Below are 17509 nucleotides of genomic sequence, written 5' to 3'. Positions count from 1 at the left end.
AAGATTTTAACATCATGGATCTAGAGGGGAAAACAGTTTATCCCTACTCACAAACTTCCAGCAAACATCCATTTATGGACTACAATGCCACCAAGACAACAGGCAAACATCTTATATGAGTAAGCTTCTCTTCTGAATTACACAGTTGACTCTCTTTGTAAGAACTTTGTTCTTAGTCAAGAAGATTCAGGATGTATACGACAAATGACAACAGAAGCTCAAATTGTCACTATTGGTGGGCAATTCATTATATTATATATTCTATCTCCTTAAGCTACCTAAACTAGTAATTCACAGGTTAGGGAGGGGATATAAAAATTTATCACTGGTAAATTATCGCTACAGAACTTTCCAAAACATCAAAGTCCGCAGAAGCACAATTGGCTGGGTTTTGTACTTTCTTTCCATTGAGAATGTACATTTAAGGACTTTCTAAGTGCTGAGACTTAAAAACAGTAATAAATGAAGCATCTTGGGAATAACGTAGACCACAAGCACTGGGGCATGGATAATCAGAAGTCAGTAGTCAGGGCAATCTCTGTAACAAAGCCATAACTTAGACTCTACATGATATAAAAACTGCCTATAGGTCTGTCAAGTAATTAAGATTGTGGTATGAGTTATCATGGCAGACAGCAAGAGTAAATATTTGAAGCAGAATGGAAAATGGTAAATAAATTCTCATTGTATGCTTTAGAAAAATAGAAATATATAAAAGTAATTAAGACAACCAAGAAAGGTAGTTAAATTATGAACAATAAACAATTGTGATAAATCTATTTCTGAATTCCATAAAATAATTGCTCAATTTACATACAAACATCAATACAATCTTACTAAAAATGTTTCATTCTTCAAAGGCCATAAAAATACATAGGCTATAATATTGTTGTCTTCAGATATGTAAAACTCATTTGCTGCATGTGCATTAATAATGAACCAGCCATTTTTCTTACACTTACTAAATTCTGAAATTCAAAGCATCCATAAAGCAACTGCTTTGCTCCAGGAAAAAAAATGTAGAAAGTCATTTCCCAGTACTGTCAGCATTACAAATAAAAGAAAGTATACATCTATTGTAAAATTTCAATCACACTTGACTGAGAGCAACTTGAAACATTTTTATGTTTCTCCTTCGTCACATGTCAGCCTTTCTTCTGTAAGTTGGCAGGATGGGCTATAGCTGAAGCAGAAAGAATACAGATGAGAGCCCAGGAAATAATTCATCTTTTATAATAAATAAGATTCTTGACCATAGCCAAAACCATTTCTCCAAAATGAAGCCTCCAATAGTGCTAATCTCATCTTGGTTCTGATACAGTGGCTTCCTGTAATAGCCATAAAACAACACATTCTAGAGATGCGTTCTGAATGTGTCTCCAGACAAAGAAGGGAGTTTGCACTGCCTGTTCAGCGGGTAAGGACAGTGGGCAACCATAAATCACTTCTCTATTTTAAAATAATGGAATTTAAGGTCTATAAATCATGATATTCACATAGTTCAACCACAACACAGACATGGTGTGTATAAGTGCATCAAAAGAATAAGATCATAATATTCGTAAGAGATGTTCAAATCATGTCACTCGCATCGGGTCCTATGAGCAGATAACAAACTAACTTTAGTTTCTGTAACCATTTAAATACATCTCCTTTATGCATGTGAGGAAAATGATATGAAGAGCTGTTAAAAGGGTGTTTTGTTGCTTTTGTGTGTGTGTGTGTGTGTGTGTGTATTAGTGCCATGTCAAAACTCAAACATCATGCAGTAAGTTCTTTTCCTTCCACCATGTATAACCTGGGATCCAACTTAGATCGGCAGCATTGGCAGCAAGCGCTTTCACTCACTGAGCCATCTCACCCACCCTAATTGGCTTATTCAATAAATACACAGGAGATATAGACACGATTATGTGTCTCCATGTTTGTCTGCAGCCATATCTTTATATCACAGAACACAATATTTTCCATTTATACAGGTTCAATCCCAACCTAAAATAAGGATTCATTATTTCCAAGGAGGCAAGTTAAATATACTGAATTAAGAAGTGATGTTACAAAAAAAAAATTCGCTAGTATTTGTGAATGTTAATATAGAAAATTGGAAGTTATTGTGCTTTGAATAAAAGTAATGACTTAAGAACAATGTTCCTTTCAGTTATAACACACAATATAAACAACAATGTACTTATAAACGTTTATAAATTGCAACGAGTAGAGAAATTGAGTAGAGCTAATGAAGCTGTGAATACTCAGTGACTTCATGTTATACATTGTATATGTATAACATTACAATCAACTCTGCAAAATCTAGGAAATTACTGTAGTGTCTGAAATCCTGACCATCCAAGTGAAAAACAGAAAGAAAAGGAAAGAAAAGAAAAAGAACCCTAGACACTTAAAGTTGGATTTGAGTAACATGTAAAACTTTGAGATGATATGAAAAAAATACTTTTAAAAAATATATTTTTAAAGCAGAAGGCATGCTATATTCAAAGTCAGACCTTCCAATGAGTTTACTTCAATTTGGTTAAGACAGCAGAAACTCTCCAAAAAACAAAACAGGAGTCTTATGGCTTAGAGGTTAAGAGCCCTAACTGCTAGTGCAAATGACCCATACTACTGTTCACAACTACCTGAAAGTTTGGCTCCAGGGAATCTGTTACACATACATGCACTCATACACACTCATACACATCAAATGAAAATAAATATAGATTTAATATATATTATAGTCATGGTACAAAATATATCACAAGTATGTATTATCAAAGCAGGTTATTTTCTATTTCTAGTATACATGTGACCTCCTACTGCCTTATCTTATCTCAACTCAGTAAGTAGAAAAAAAGAGAAACCAAGAATGCAAAAAAGTTGATGTGGAATATTAATACTATTATTTTCTTACAAAAGTTCCCAAGAGCCTTACTCGGAACTTCCTACTGATTACTACGGAAGCTGTTTGAACAACTCTTATAAGTGCCTTTTCTTGTTTGATAGCAGCAAGAGGCAGTCAATAGAAAAGACTAATTCACCAAAGCAAAGAACCATGTTTATGAATTTGATAGGCAAGAGAAAACATACAGAGATCACCAGTGTAGCCCCAGTTACACACAATGGGATCTTCTTTCTCAGAAAATAACACCATAAGAGAGGTTACTACATGTCTGATACTATCCAACTGTCAAGAAGAAGGGCACGGATTCAAATTCATCAGTATAATTCAGGCTTCTTGTAGTAGCCAATTTTCTATCTTGTATTATCAAGAGGAAAACTATGAACAACACTTAGATGACTCTGTGGGTAAAGGTGCTTAAGAAGCCGGCCTGGGAATAGAAGTTATGATACCCAGAACATGTAAGATTTAAAGGGAAAAACAAATCCACAGAGATGTTTTTGACCTCCACATATGTGCCTTGGCACACTCACACACACCCAAAGCCCATAATACATATACATACACAATATTAATAAACAGAAATGTTTTTGAAGAAGTTAATTATAGATGGGTCTGGAGGGGTAGGTTTATATTCTCAACCACTTAAAAATCTGAGCTAGACTGATACTATTTGGAGATTCTGTGTTAAGGCTACAAAATGAATTCAAGTTTAGCCTGAGCGACTTAGTAAGATCCTGTCTCAAAATAAAAAGTTCAAACAGAAACATGGAACTGACTCCGCAGTTGAACTTTTACATAGCATGATATAAGGGTCTTGATTTCAATCCCCTGTACTAAACAAAACAAAACAACAAAAACCAAAAAAAAGGCAAAATACAAGTGCTTATTTAGTTATTCATCTGCTTATGTAGGAAAGGAATAATTATTTATTTATCAATTTTCAAAGGTACACTGTTAGATTAAAGCAAGGCCCTATTTAAAATCACTTATTTGCATTGCAGAATGCTTGATGAGAATGGCTGACAACCAAGTTTGTATTTTAATCTTTACCAGGAGTTAGATGTGCAACTTAAGTTGCTGTTATCTCTCTATACATATCATCTACCTATAATTACAGCAAAAAGAAAGCCAGATTTCTGAGTTAACTAGGGAATCTGCAGAGACTAGAATAAATAGCTCACAGGTAATCCCATGTGACCCTAACAAGAGAGTCCTCTTATTTACATTGCAGAGTTGAATAGTCATCATAATACAGATGACAATACAGATACAAACAACACACAATGACAGCAGCAAGCCTAGCATCAAGCCTGAAAGAATACGGCTTGTTAAATAAATCATATGTTCTTGTTTGACTTCCTTCTCATTCAGGCAGGACCTATTATATTATAAGAGCATGTGAAACACCTGCCCTTTCTGCAAATGTTTGTGACAAATGTGAAAACAAATGGAGACAAGAATACTGAACATTTCCACCAACATGACTGTGAAGGACCCAGAGTTTCTCTATACAAAGACTGACCCCAGTGGTAGAGAAGGAAGTTCACAGTGGTAAACAGGGAAAGGAAATCTTACATTTTGCATGCATTCGTGCATTCTCTTACTTAATTTCTAAAAAAAAAAAAAAAAAAAAAAAAAAAAGCTATTTTTACTTTATGTGTACTCACAGGGCCAGAAGAGGGCATCGTATTTCCTGGAATTGCAGTTGATCAGATGATTTTAAACTGTCATATGACTCCTAGTAACTGAACCAAAGTCCTCTGAAAGAGCAGCAAGTGCTCTTAAAACACAGAGCTATCTTTCCAGCCCATAAGCTCTGTGTAAAAACTCACCCATTTTTTATAGGAATAAATGTTGGGTATTTTTTAAATAATCTTCAAGATCATTATTATCCTCAATGATTCTGTTATCTTATCTCCCATTTTTTTGTAAACCAAATTTCCCTTCTCAAAAAACACTAGATGTTTGTTTAATTTTGAGGAAAATGGGCATTTAAAGGTTATGACCTGAAGCAGACCTTTATTTTCTAAACATAGCAAATAATTTCTATTTCCAAACAATGAAAAAAAAGTTACATGTAGCAGTGAAAAAAATTAAACCTTGTCTAAAATGGACCAACCCCATAGTCAACCTTGCTTTAAAAGTAGTAAAATAAAATATCTATCACAAACATTTTAAACCAGTCTTACTGTCTCATTTGAACCACTTACTAGAAAGGGTTTAAACCATAGCTAATATTCTATTAGCGTATATCCCTAGTTTAACTATATTGGTGATTCCTGGCATGTTCTGCAAGCAGTGTCTGTGAAGATTTTAGATAAGAGACACTTAAAAACGATGGCCAATGATCAACAACAAAGCAGGCTATTTTAATTTTAGTTTAATTTATTCATGATGCTATTTGTATTTTGAATGAAGTACTACAAATCATTTCCATAAACCTCTTTTATCTGTAGGTACTATGTCATTGAAGTAACTGGTTAAATTTTTGTTTTTCAGATTCATATTTTTATTTAATTTTGTTACTGAAAATAACAAAGGAAACTAAGGTACCACCTTGCCTTCAATCTATTCATGGTCTACTAATGTTTATGGATGCAATAGTTTAAATCATTTTTTAAGTTTTAATAGTTTTATGTTGAAATTAAAGTATTAACACATCATTTTACCTTCTTTTTCTTCCTTCCAACCCCTCTCACGCAATGTCCTGACTTTATCTCAAATTCATAATCTTTTAAAACTTTGATGAACTCTACAAAATCTATTTTCTATTATTGTATACATGATGAAGCTATAACCTCCAGAGGGTAGTTAATTTTATCACAGTCACATAGCTAGGACACAATGGATTTGAAACTGGTAATAATTCTGATTTCAAGCTATTACCTGCTAGGTTGGGAGCCCAGGACCCAGTCCCTTGCATCTATCCCAGCTCCCAGGCCTGGTCTGGACTTCAAATCCCAGCAGGCCAGGTCCTGACCCCTCCCTGGGGGTGGGGTCAGGACCACTCTCCAGGGTACTTAAGTGATCCCCCAAAAGAACATGTGGTCTCCCTTTCTTCTTCCTGGGGGTCGTGTTCCCGTGGCTTCCTGGTTTCCCCTGGGGCCACCAAGAGCGCAGGTCTTCCATTAAATCTGGATATATTTTAATTTGGCTTGTTTTGATTTGGCTTGATTGGGAATTTTTGCGTCGTCAGAAAGCTCGTTTAGGAAATATTCCTAACATTACCCATTGTCCCAAAGAATTCACACAGTGCTGAGTGCTTGTGAAATGTAAAGCAGTGGGCAGGGCAGCAAACTAGTCCTAGGTTCCCAGGGCTTTGCTAGTGTTAAAAGAGAATGCATTGCATCCTCGGATCCCTGAGCCATGGAAAAATAGGGTGCTCATTCATAGTAGCACACAAACAAGTCTGATGCTGGGATTTTCAGTGTACCTGGGTGGTACCGAAAGAGGCTGTGTAGAGTGACATTGGAGTAGGGCATTGTGTAAACTGTATTAAACACATCAGGGAAGTAGGAGAAAGGCAATGTAAACAAAGGGATGGGAGGATCACAAGACAGCTTCTTAAATGGGTAAAGACAAACTGAGGTGGTAGAACTGAGAGGGATAGGAGACAGGCAGGGGATGTAGCTAAGAAAGGGAGAATACCTCATTAATGGAGCCAGAGAGTGGCTGTGGAAGTGGATCTTAGCATATCTCCATCATTGCTTTGTACTGAGAAATGAGCTTTGAGAACTATGAGAGCTTCCGGTTTACAATGCAGTGACAAATACACATGCCTGGGTAGGGGGGTTGCCAAATGGTCCTTGGCTGGAACTATGATTTATTACAATTCAGTGGAACTGCTGTTAAACCCACAACAAAAATAACACATCAAGAGTTCAGAGGATGAAAAAGCTAACCCAACACAAACAAACACGAATGATCCCATCCTTATCTAGAAGTCATTGCTCTTCTCCCCACATTGATGTCATAAATCAGGACTGAGTCGAATTAGAAAAGAAAAAAAAAACAAATCCAGCTCAGCTCATACCAGCTCAAGTCAAAAGCAGTTTATGAATAAAAAGAGTCACAAAATCACCAGGACTTCTCATTTGAGGCATCTTGGAGCAAAAATGCTAAAGGAGAGAAGAAGGGTTTTCCCCTGCAAGCTCAAGCTACCCTAATGAAGGCTTCATTCTGAATGACATGTGGTGATTCCCGAGAAGACAAAGGTTCCTTTTCTGGTGGCAAAGAAGCTACAACAATGGAAACTCAGTGCTCCAGGTAAATTCAATCTCGTGTCTGTAAGGATTATGTCAGGTGTTGGTATGAAGTCCTGCTGGAAGTCTTAAGAAGCAGGGAAGTTTCTCTCTGATCCACAGTGATTCTTACAAGACAATCTCCTTGCTGTAGGGAAACAATACAGGATAAAAAGGTAAAAATCAGTGTTCTTATGTATGTCCGTGTTTCTGTGTGTTGGTGTATATATGAGTATCAAGGTGTCTGTTGAGGTGAGAGGAAATAACTACCATAAAACTGGAGTTACAGGGGGCTGTGAGATGTCTCAGGGTGCTAGGAAGCAAACTCTGCACCTCTACAGGAGCATGAAGAGTCTTAATCCCTGAGCGACCTCTTCACCCCAAGAGTTCCAATAGTTTCAATTAACATTATACAATAAGAGCAAGATAATAATAATAAAACACAAAGTGAAAGGGGAAAGGGAGATGTATGTTCGTTCAAAAGACAAATACATTCCCTCTTTTCCATATCTGAAGGGGGAAATGTGGGAAGTTGTGCTAATGCCACTGGAACTCACTGGAAGCCTGTGAAATTGATATTTTTTTTTCCTGAAACCTGTGCCCCTTTCTCCTGAGGCATTCAATGAGACCTTCTTCTCAGCTCCCTTTACAGCAAAATGACCCAGGTCAGCCCAGTGAATATATGGACAGGCATCATCATAACCATTGTCAGGCTTGGTCTGTAGCAATCTCTGGAAACTTTTCTGGAGAATTTCTCTTCTCACACAATACAACATTGTTGAAAGGTCAGGAATCTATGGACTTAGAGGAGGACAAACCTTTAAGAATGTACTCAACTCCCCTGAGGAATGCCAGGCAGTGAGGAACTAGGAAGAGAACACTGGACTATCCGAGATGAGCGATGTCACTGATGATTTATGATTACCATGACATCAGGTCCTGTTTGTCTCAAGGACTTGTGGAACATGGCTTACTGGACATCTGACATGATAGTGATTTTGATTAAGTTGTTTTATTCCTTCAACTTCATTAAAACACAATAATGACTTGAAAACATACATGTACATATAAGCTGGACATGTAGCTGGATGGCAGATCAATTGTCTAACAAGCACAAGAGGGCAAGAAAGATATCTCATTGGTTAAAGGGACTTGCTGCCAAGTCTGATAACCCCAGACCTCATCATGAAAAGAGAGAACTGACTGTCAGAAGTTGCCATCTGAGCTTTTCATAGGTGCCATGGCACAATCTCCTCTGACCCTAAACACAGATAAATTCTAAAAAAAAAAAAAAAAATAGAATGCACTAGGTCATGTTTTTAATCCAAGCACAAAGCACTGCCCTTACACATATATGATATGGAAATGAGAAACAGTGAAGGAAGAAGTTATATATTTAATGGAGGCAGATTTCTGAGGACATCTGATAGAAAGATACTCAGGAATAAATAAATACAGGCAACAGGGGAAAGGGTGACTGAGAGGTGAGATTATCATTAACTGTGAAAATCCACAGTTGAATACTAATTAAAAGAGAAAAAGATTATCACAGACTATCCGGTGGAAGGAACCCCCTTGCATCTTTCTCTTGACTACCCGCCTTTCCTTTCCTGCCACTGAAATGTTTATAGAGGGGAAACACCCAAGTCCTATGCAACTATCTCTGTCCTCTAGAGTTAACAAGCTAAAATGACAGGATGGCAGATACATTTATTTGAGAGGACACTAAGGCTACTGGGACAGGTCCCTGAAACCAGGCACCAAAAGTCTTTAAAGGTTAATTTTACTAATCTGAGTGAATGAGAGGAGGGTCTCTCCCTAATGGGTGGAATAGATATGAATAAAACCAAAAATAACCACTCTGACTAAAGTGATGGCGGTGAAGGTATTTTTTCTTTATCTGTGAATCTATCAGAAGAAAAGATATTTGCTGAGAAATGAAAAGAAACATATATCCCAAATACTTCTGTCTGAAAATGAGTACAGGTTAGTACAGATTTAGTACAGGGCTTCTAGAATCAGAGTTTAAATAACAGGCTGGTGTTCTTAGCATAACAGGTGCAAGCGATTTATTTAAAATGAAAGGACATTGTCATGAGTGGGAGGGAATCTTTAAGATCTCTGGATTCTGGATAAATCTATATACCAAACTCCACTCTATATGCTTTAGACTGTGTTCGTTGTTATTTCCCAGAAAATTTTAATTGAATTGATATGCACAGAGGCAAAAGGAAAAAGTGTCCCATGGCTTAAGAAAGTACCAAAAACTCAAACCAGAAAGTACTATAAAATACAGAAAGTACTTGAAAATAAAACAGATTAGTTCTAATCTTAGACTATGGTTCAAATCCTAACCGTATCACTAAGTCTGATGTATAACATTTTAGTTCATCTCTTCCAACATTTGCTCATTTTTACAACAGACCTAAGAATGTCTAGGAAGGAGGACAAAGTGCTTAGAAAAAAATATTCCCCCCTCCTAAAACATCCAAGGAATTAGGGGAAGAAGGTGAAGTAACATGTGTGAGACAAATAAAAATTTTAAAGACCAAATGTCAGAGAATGCTGGCTGCTCACTCTCCACAGATTTCCTTACCAGATCTGTAGGTAGACCACAACTTCCAGCCTCTTTCAAGCACATAGCTTCCACACACATGGGTCTGACTTACCCACTGTACCTAGGCAAAAGTGATCTGCACCACCTACCAGCCTGGGCAATTAACACCCTGCGTTTACTAAAAATTCCATGGGAATAAGCAGTCTCACCACAGAATGCATGAAAGGTGGTCTGTGACTCACACCTTTCAGAATTGCTGCCAAAATCATCCATATTTGCACATGACACGAATTAGAAATGTATTTTACAGATGAAGCAATATGCTTTTCTGACCCATTTATTAGAGACATTAAGCTAGACAATCTACTACAGTCACGATCTTTGCTTATCTCCGCATGTTTCACCCCTATCATGATACTTGAAAAATGGATATTGTTCCAGCTTTAAAGCTGAAGAAACTCAGGCTCACAGAAGGATGAAATTAATCTTTTCCACCCACATGAACTCAGTGACTCTCAGGAGCAGATATGGAACCAGGTGTGAATCTGCTTCAAGGTCAAAGACCTTTCCACCCTGCACCCAGCACTGCAGTGTGAACACTGGCCTTGTTCACTCCTGATCTCCAGTAGGTTTCGTCACTAAAACTATTCATTTTCACCTCTATGTTTGCATCCAGAATTAGGTTGACTCCTCCCAGGCACGGCTTCTTAGAGCTCATCCCATTCACTTGCCTCATGACAATAAAACAGCTAAGAGGAGACAGATTCCCAGCACTTTTGTGCCTGGCTAGTATGCCACAGGTAATGAATGAAAGACATGAATAAAGAAGGAATGGTAACAGAAATTCCCAAGCTGCCAGGAGTGATGTCTCAGTAATACAAACAATTCAGCAGAATACAAAAATATTACAACTGACTGTGCCACATTGCTGCTTTCTTGTACTCTTAATTTTACCATATTACCTTAGCAAACGTCCTCAAATTACAAATGTATTTTAGTAATTTAGTGGTCAAATTTTCTTCTTGTAGAAAAATAAAAGAAACTGAAGGGAAAAAAGATAAAGAAAAAGGAAAAGACAACAGTTCAGGTGCTAAATACGGGAATCTTTGAAAAACACAGAATACTGTTTTATGAATATATGAAATCACATGAAATAGATTCACCTCTAAGAGCAAGTTCACAACAAATTTTTTTTTCTGATAAAACAAAAAATTACACCTAGTGCATATTGCATCTGATATGAATATAACAAAGAAAACTAAAACACATTGAAAACATTATCATATAAAGTTGGAGAATCAGAAAGTTGGATAAATCATGATTATGAAGGGGTGGTTTCAGATGACAGGCCTAATTAGGCTATTTTGATTTTTTTAAAACCTACTTAGCAGATAACAGTTATCCTGCAGACCTTTTAAAATAATTTGCCATCAAAAGACTAAAGACTTAGAGGAGAAAAGTACAAAGACATACTTCTGAACATGAAGATGTTGGTAAAATAGATGATTAAAAAGAAGCAAAACAAAAAACAAAACTAGCCTCATTTGATAGGGTTGTTGTCTAAGCACACTTAGTTGTGCACTTACGCAGTGACTAAGGAAGGAGGGTCTTAACTGCCTCCCAACTGACTCGAAAGTCCTCATCCCAGGAAAACTATAGGTGGGTTTACAGGCTACAAATAACAGATCTGCCTTTGTTACAATCTCCATAGGCAGCTTTAATAACTAGTGGTTTCTCTTAGAGTTATAGCCTCTAATTCAAAAGATCTTTCTGAGCTTGCAAGCAACCTGGTGAGTTCAATACCAAACAGTGATGAGGAGGCTTATTCTTATGATGTCTTACACCAGGACAGTCCGGTAAAATCAATCCAAGCCAATATTTTCTTTTGGTTTATTTGAAGGAGATGGGGTGAGTAGAGTTTTTATAAAGTAGCATAAGTGAACTAGGTCACCTTATTGAACTAGGTTTTTGATCCTTAGCTATGTTTTCTACTGCCTACAACCATTTGGGAGATAACTAAACTGCCCTGAATGAAATCTAGATGAGGGTACCAAGAACTAATTTATGTTGAAGTCTGCGTTTGCTCTTGATCATCCGAGGTGTGCCTGCCCTGAATCTAGCCAGACAACAAACCTGCTCTAGGGCCAGGCTGGAATGCTACTGTAGGGTCTCTCCCCCACCTAGCACCGAAGGACTACACCAACTGCTTGTGCTCTTACCGTGCTAAGGAACATGAACCATAAACCTCAAACTGCAAAAAAACAGAAAAGCACATTCCAAATTATGCTATGTAGGTGTCCAAACGAATCAGTTCTGTTGTTTGTTCCTTGAAACACTCAACTCCCATCATTGTAAATTACTGGAAATACCCACGCAATTAAAAAGAAAAAAAAAAAAAACACCTTTCTTCTGAAAAACAAGTCTCGCCCCCATGTTGATTCCTGTAGGAAACTAGAAAAAGTTCAGCGAGTGGGGCTCACAGGACCTGCCTTACAAACAGACCTGTAATGTTCCCCTAAGATCTAGTGCGCCTTCTTCCGCGCATGCCAAACGCCCAAGATTATCAGTCACACTTATTAGCCCGGTCACAACCTCCGTAAATCTTTTCCATCAGAACCTACAGCCCCCGGTCCCCACAACTTACACCTTATCTTCCTAATGCACTAAGCAGCTCCCTTTCAGGAGCTGCACTGTGCTGCAAAAGACATTCGTGCATCAGGTTCTGCTTGGTTCAAAAGACTCAGGCGCCCGAACTCTCCTATGTTCACCTAACCAACACCTTTCAGTTTTAGTAAAATATATGAACTAGAGAGAGGTAATGAACAGGAATCGAGGAATATGTTTGCGAGCAAAAGGGTTGGCATCTGCGGGGCGCCTGGTACCCATTTCGCTGCGGCTTGGAGATGGTGCCTTCCGCAAAGAAATTGAACACACACACACACACACACACACACACACACACACACACCCTCCTCAGAAGTTGCTGAAAAATCCATGCTGCCTTTACACGCTCCCAAGACCAACACTGGGGAAATCTTATATCTTCCACAACAGCAGAGACCTGGTTTACCGTGGAGCAACCACTGCTTTGCCGGGAGCCTGGCACTCTGTTGGCGCTCCAAAACCGAGCCTTTTAAAGGGGCTCTCTCTATCTTGTCCCAGTCTCCAAAGCCCCGATGTCCAAGTCCCTTCAAATTCCGTCCAAGTTCACCTGCTCATACCGTAGGTTGCACTGCGCGGGTATGGGAACAAGGGCACCCACAGTAGAAAGAAACCCCAAGAAAGAATGCGTACCCGGAGCTAGGGCGCACAGAGAGGGTAATCGCGTGACCCAGCTAGAGGCGCTTATTTTAAGGTTTCTGGATGCATTTTCTGCTTTAGGCTCCTTGTTTCGTGGCCATCTAGTAGCGCAACAAACTTCTTTTCACACTAATAGAGGAGAAGAAGGGTTACCGCGAAGTGACTGCCACTTGTCAGGTGGAGTGCTCCCTGCTTCTCACAGACCCTGACTAGTCCTGCAGGAGAGACAACCCTAGATATTCATTCATCTGTCCTTCCCCAACCCATAAGGACCATGCTCTTTTTTCCCAAGCCCTGAACCAGGGTGCTCGAGGGACAGTGCGCTCCCTAGTCTGGCTGGACTTACCGAGGCAAGCAGAGCAGCTTTTAGGAGAACCCCACGCGCGATGCCGCCAGCTTCCGAGGGTCCCGGCGGAGTGGCAAAAGCTCCCTACTTGCAACCAATCCTGGTTATGAACCTAGTGCTCTGTGTCTACCAAGCGCCCCCTCCCTCCTCGCGCTCGTGGCAGCTCTCAAAACCCGGCACACCGGAGTTCAGTCAGCAGCCGGTTTGGTTGCGGCCGCAAGGGGAAGACTAGCTGGGAGGGGGCGAGGCTCGGGGAGGGCGGGGGCCGCGCTCAGCGGAGCTGGGCATGCTCAGTGCTCCACCAGAGGCTGCGCGCCCCCGGGCGCAGTTCCTGCACTGTCTTGCCCTGGGGAGGCGACCTCGAGTCCCTATGCTGGACACTGTAAAGAGAGCATTGCTAGACAGGACTGGCTCTGTCTTGTTCCTGTAGAGGGACACAAAGGGTGTGTTTGTTCAAGGGTACATGAAGAGGATGGCATCTTCCTTTGCCACCTGAGTATTGGGGAACAAGGAAGCCGGACCTGCTTCTGGCTTCCTGCACACTTGGAATTCGGAGGATCTTTAAGGTGGCTTGGCCAAGGGCTACGACGTCTGGGCTGAGAATTGCTGCGCATGGGTTTGGGGTGAGAGGTGGTAGGTGGTACTGAACTTGGGACGTGGAAGGAGGTGGCTTTGAAGGTGGTGTTACTTGTTTGTTCTTAAGCCAGGACGTTGGTCAGACAGTGCAAGGGATCTGGTGTCTTAAGGGTGCAAAGTACTTTCAAGTTGGAAGGAGCATGGGTGTGGAGTGGAGAAAATATTTGCGATAAAATAGGGACACGAATCATTTGCGATGTGTGGAGTCATATAAAAAGCGTCGTTCTTCCAAAGCAGATGCGGTGGATAAGGGCAGTGCTGTGGTCATTCCACGGGACTCTACTGTTTCCTTGCCGAAATGGCTCCCTTCACCCCAATTCCAAATCTCTAGGTAGCTTAGACACAGAGAAGGAAGTCTGAGGCCCCTTAGTCCCCGTGCAAAGGGAATCTGACATGCAGGAGGCAACATCCAGAATCTATTTCCAGCAACCCCAAGAGAGGTCGAATTTCTCTCTCTGGGGAAAAAAATAAATAAAATCCCCAGGAGATTTTTACAGACCTCAGCCTTCCTGTGCATATCTCAGCAGTTCGGAGCTACATAAACAACTTCTGACCATTTACACAATCATGCAAACTTACACTGACATCTCCATTATGTGGGAAAGATGTTAACTGAAAAACTATTTTTAAACTGCTGTGGTAAGCAAACACTCCACTCCTCCAAACACATGAGGCAGCCTCCTTAATTGAGACAAGAGATTTTGTTTTATATTTAGTCTCCTGTTGGGGGTTATTAAAGGCTTTGATTTTTGACGTAATCAGTTCTTGAAAAATGAGCAAATCTTAACGAGGGGATTGCATGTGTTTCTCAGTTGCTGAGGTTAATGCTGGGAGAAAGAGCCCCTATCCTCACTTTCTAAGAACTGAAAATTAGAGACAGGTTTAAGGCCCTCCCCTTCTCTCATGTAAATGAAATTTTAAGGAAAGGGGATGCTGGTGATGTGATTTCCCTAGTAAATTAATAAAGCTGAATATTTTCTAGTCACCTCGAATGTGCCGCAATCCATGATTCTGATAACTTTTGCTGCATTGCTTTTTTTAAATATTGTCTCTTTTGTATTTTTAAAATTAACTTTACACATACAAAATAATAGATTTAATTATTACTTTTTCATACATTAGTATTAAATAACTTGTCTTGTGTTTGTCCTCTCACTACACTACCCATGCCTATTTCCTTCTTACACCCGAAGCCTACATTCTATTTTTAAGCAATAGTCACATGTACATATATATATACATATATATATATATGAATCCATATATATACATACATATATAATTTTATATATGAGTTTTAGTAAAAGTTGATAATAGAAACTGTCTTAGGAAAAAACATCCCTTTGTGTACACACACACACACACACACATTCAGTTCATTCACAGGAAGCGTGGCTTTTTAAACTCTTACATACAATTAACAAAAAAAAAGGAGAGAGACTGCCAAGCCGCTCTCCCAAAGGCATTAAAATTGAATCAATTTTCAAACTTTTATGAACAGTATGAGCAAATTCCCTTAACTATGATTCTGATTTTCAAATCTAAATAGGTTATATGCTCTCTTACCTTTAATTCTTTTTTTGTAACTACTGAATGAAAGATACAAGAAAAGTCAGTATAGCCATTACTGAGAGTCTGCTCCAGAAATGACCGACTGTCTAGAAAGGAAAACTGTATATCTGGTGAGACAGATCTGGGTCGGACTGCTAGGATGTCGGTTAACTGTTATGCTGAGGCTCAGGGAGGGAATATTTCTTTCCATCAACCTGCATCTATTTTAAAATAAAAGCAATAATCCAGTCCCGTTTTTCCATCCTGCAGGGAAGAAGCAAGCCTGGACTGCTACCACTGCCAAGAAAAGGAAGCTTCTCACTGTCTCTCTCCTGATTGGGGAGAGTTCCTAAGAGAATCAGCCACTGCCAGGAGATGGAAGTGGCTTATTTTGAAGACAACATCCTCACACGTGTGTCCCTGCACCTCCGGGACCACCAGCTAAGTGTCAGTTCCTTGCTCAGGGAACCTGTGATTGGGATACTCTAGGGGGAAATGTTCCAAACGAATCAATTAACACCACCAGCAGAGTTCAATAGCATTGCACTGAGACCCAGCTCTGTATCAGTGCATGAATGAATTACGGGGCTCGCGTCCTTTGTAAATAGTCACCGTTATAACACGCTGGGAAACCCCCCTTACTCGTTTAGCCTGAATAACATCTCAGCAGAGAGTTGCAATAACCCTCCCGGACCCTCCGAAATATCTGCACGTACACGTGAAGTGTAAGCTTTAGATATTCTAATATGGGAATATCTATTTGGACACAAGGTCACCTCTTACACTCATTAAGCCATTCTGAATGAGGTCTGATAACTCTTAAGGGAAATCAGCACTAGAAATGCTTTCGACTTTTTGGAGACAAGGATGGAATATATCAGCAGGTTTTGCTCAGCATGAGATAGCTCTGAAAACTCCAGAAAGGACATATCTCTGTTCCACCCCACACCCGCGCAGTCTTTCTTCACACGTCTCCGACTTGTAGTGGGTGTGAACTTAATGTAAGAGGAGGAAAGAAATAAAAAAAAAATGAGTTTTTCAGGAAAAGAGTATGTTTCTTCTGACCACATCTGATCTGAGTCAATTTTATGCTCATACCCAAGGGAAGTTTTTTTTTTGTTTTTTGTTTTTGTTTTGTTTTGTTTTTAAAACCATAAATGGCACATAAATTAAGTGATCTAGAGCTGAAGAGATAACTCAGTGGGTAAGAGTGCTTGCTGAAAAACAAACAAACAAACAAACAAACAAAAAGCCTTAGGGAAAAGTCCTAGCTGTGACAGCCACGATCTGTAACGCTACTTTTTGCAGGCACTGGGGTGGAGACAGTCAGATATCTGGAGCTTGACGGCTGGCTAGCCTAACCAGCTTTGGGCTAAGTGAGATACTCTGGATCAAAATATAAGATGGAGAACGGTAGGGGAAGCCTCTTGAAGGATCCCTCTGGCCCCTACATGTACACTCACAGGCACATGAACCTGTCAAAACACATGCTTCACACACACACACACACACACACACACACACACACACACGACATTGGAAAATAGGTTTGTGGAACTGTGGGGGCATCTCAGATAAAAAAAAAACTGGGTTTTATAATTAAGTTGCTTTTCTAATGCATTTGGTGTCTTAATCGATCTTCATGCACGGAGAAACACTTATGCCCCTCCCTGATTTTGGAAATTAACCTTGTTTGTTTATCACACATGAATAAAAGAGTATTTTCATAAGTAATTATGTCAAGAAGGCTTTATTTTAATTCTTAAAATACAGGGAGGAAAATTCAGAAATAGACATTAGAATAACCTTCTGCAACTACTTCCTCTTTGACTGTTGTAGGTGACTCTTGAGCTTCAACCTAAGGACATGGGAATAATAATGGCCTCATGGTGGGATAATGGTACTTAGCACACAAAAGTTCAGTTAATCGCCATGAAGGTTATGACACAGACTGACAGACAGAGTCAAAGTAAACTACA

At 39.4% G+C, this 17509-nt stretch overlaps 1 protein-coding gene across 2 annotated transcripts in view; it reads right to left on the bottom strand.

Annotated features, from left to right (window-relative positions):
• LOC126506109 (contactin-4) overlaps positions 1–13535 on the bottom strand; it is a 997903-nt gene extending 984368 nt beyond the window's left edge. For both annotated transcript variants that reach the window (XM_050149411.1, XM_050149413.1), the window contains exon 1: positions 13344–13535. The gene's annotated coding sequence lies outside the window, so the exon portion shown is untranslated. The remainder of the gene's footprint in view (positions 1–13343) is intronic.
• Positions 13536–17509: the final 3974 nt, after the last annotated feature.

This window comes from Alexandromys fortis, unplaced genomic scaffold (assembly GCF_014885135.2).
Source record: "Alexandromys fortis isolate MF-2015 unplaced genomic scaffold, M_Fortis_MF-2015_v1.1 scaffold_48, whole genome shotgun sequence".
NCBI classification, from domain to species: domain Eukaryota; kingdom Metazoa; phylum Chordata; class Mammalia; order Rodentia; family Cricetidae; genus Alexandromys; species Alexandromys fortis.
The sequence above is the reverse complement of the archived record's forward strand: the minus strand, read 5'-3'. Positions and strand labels throughout refer to the sequence as shown.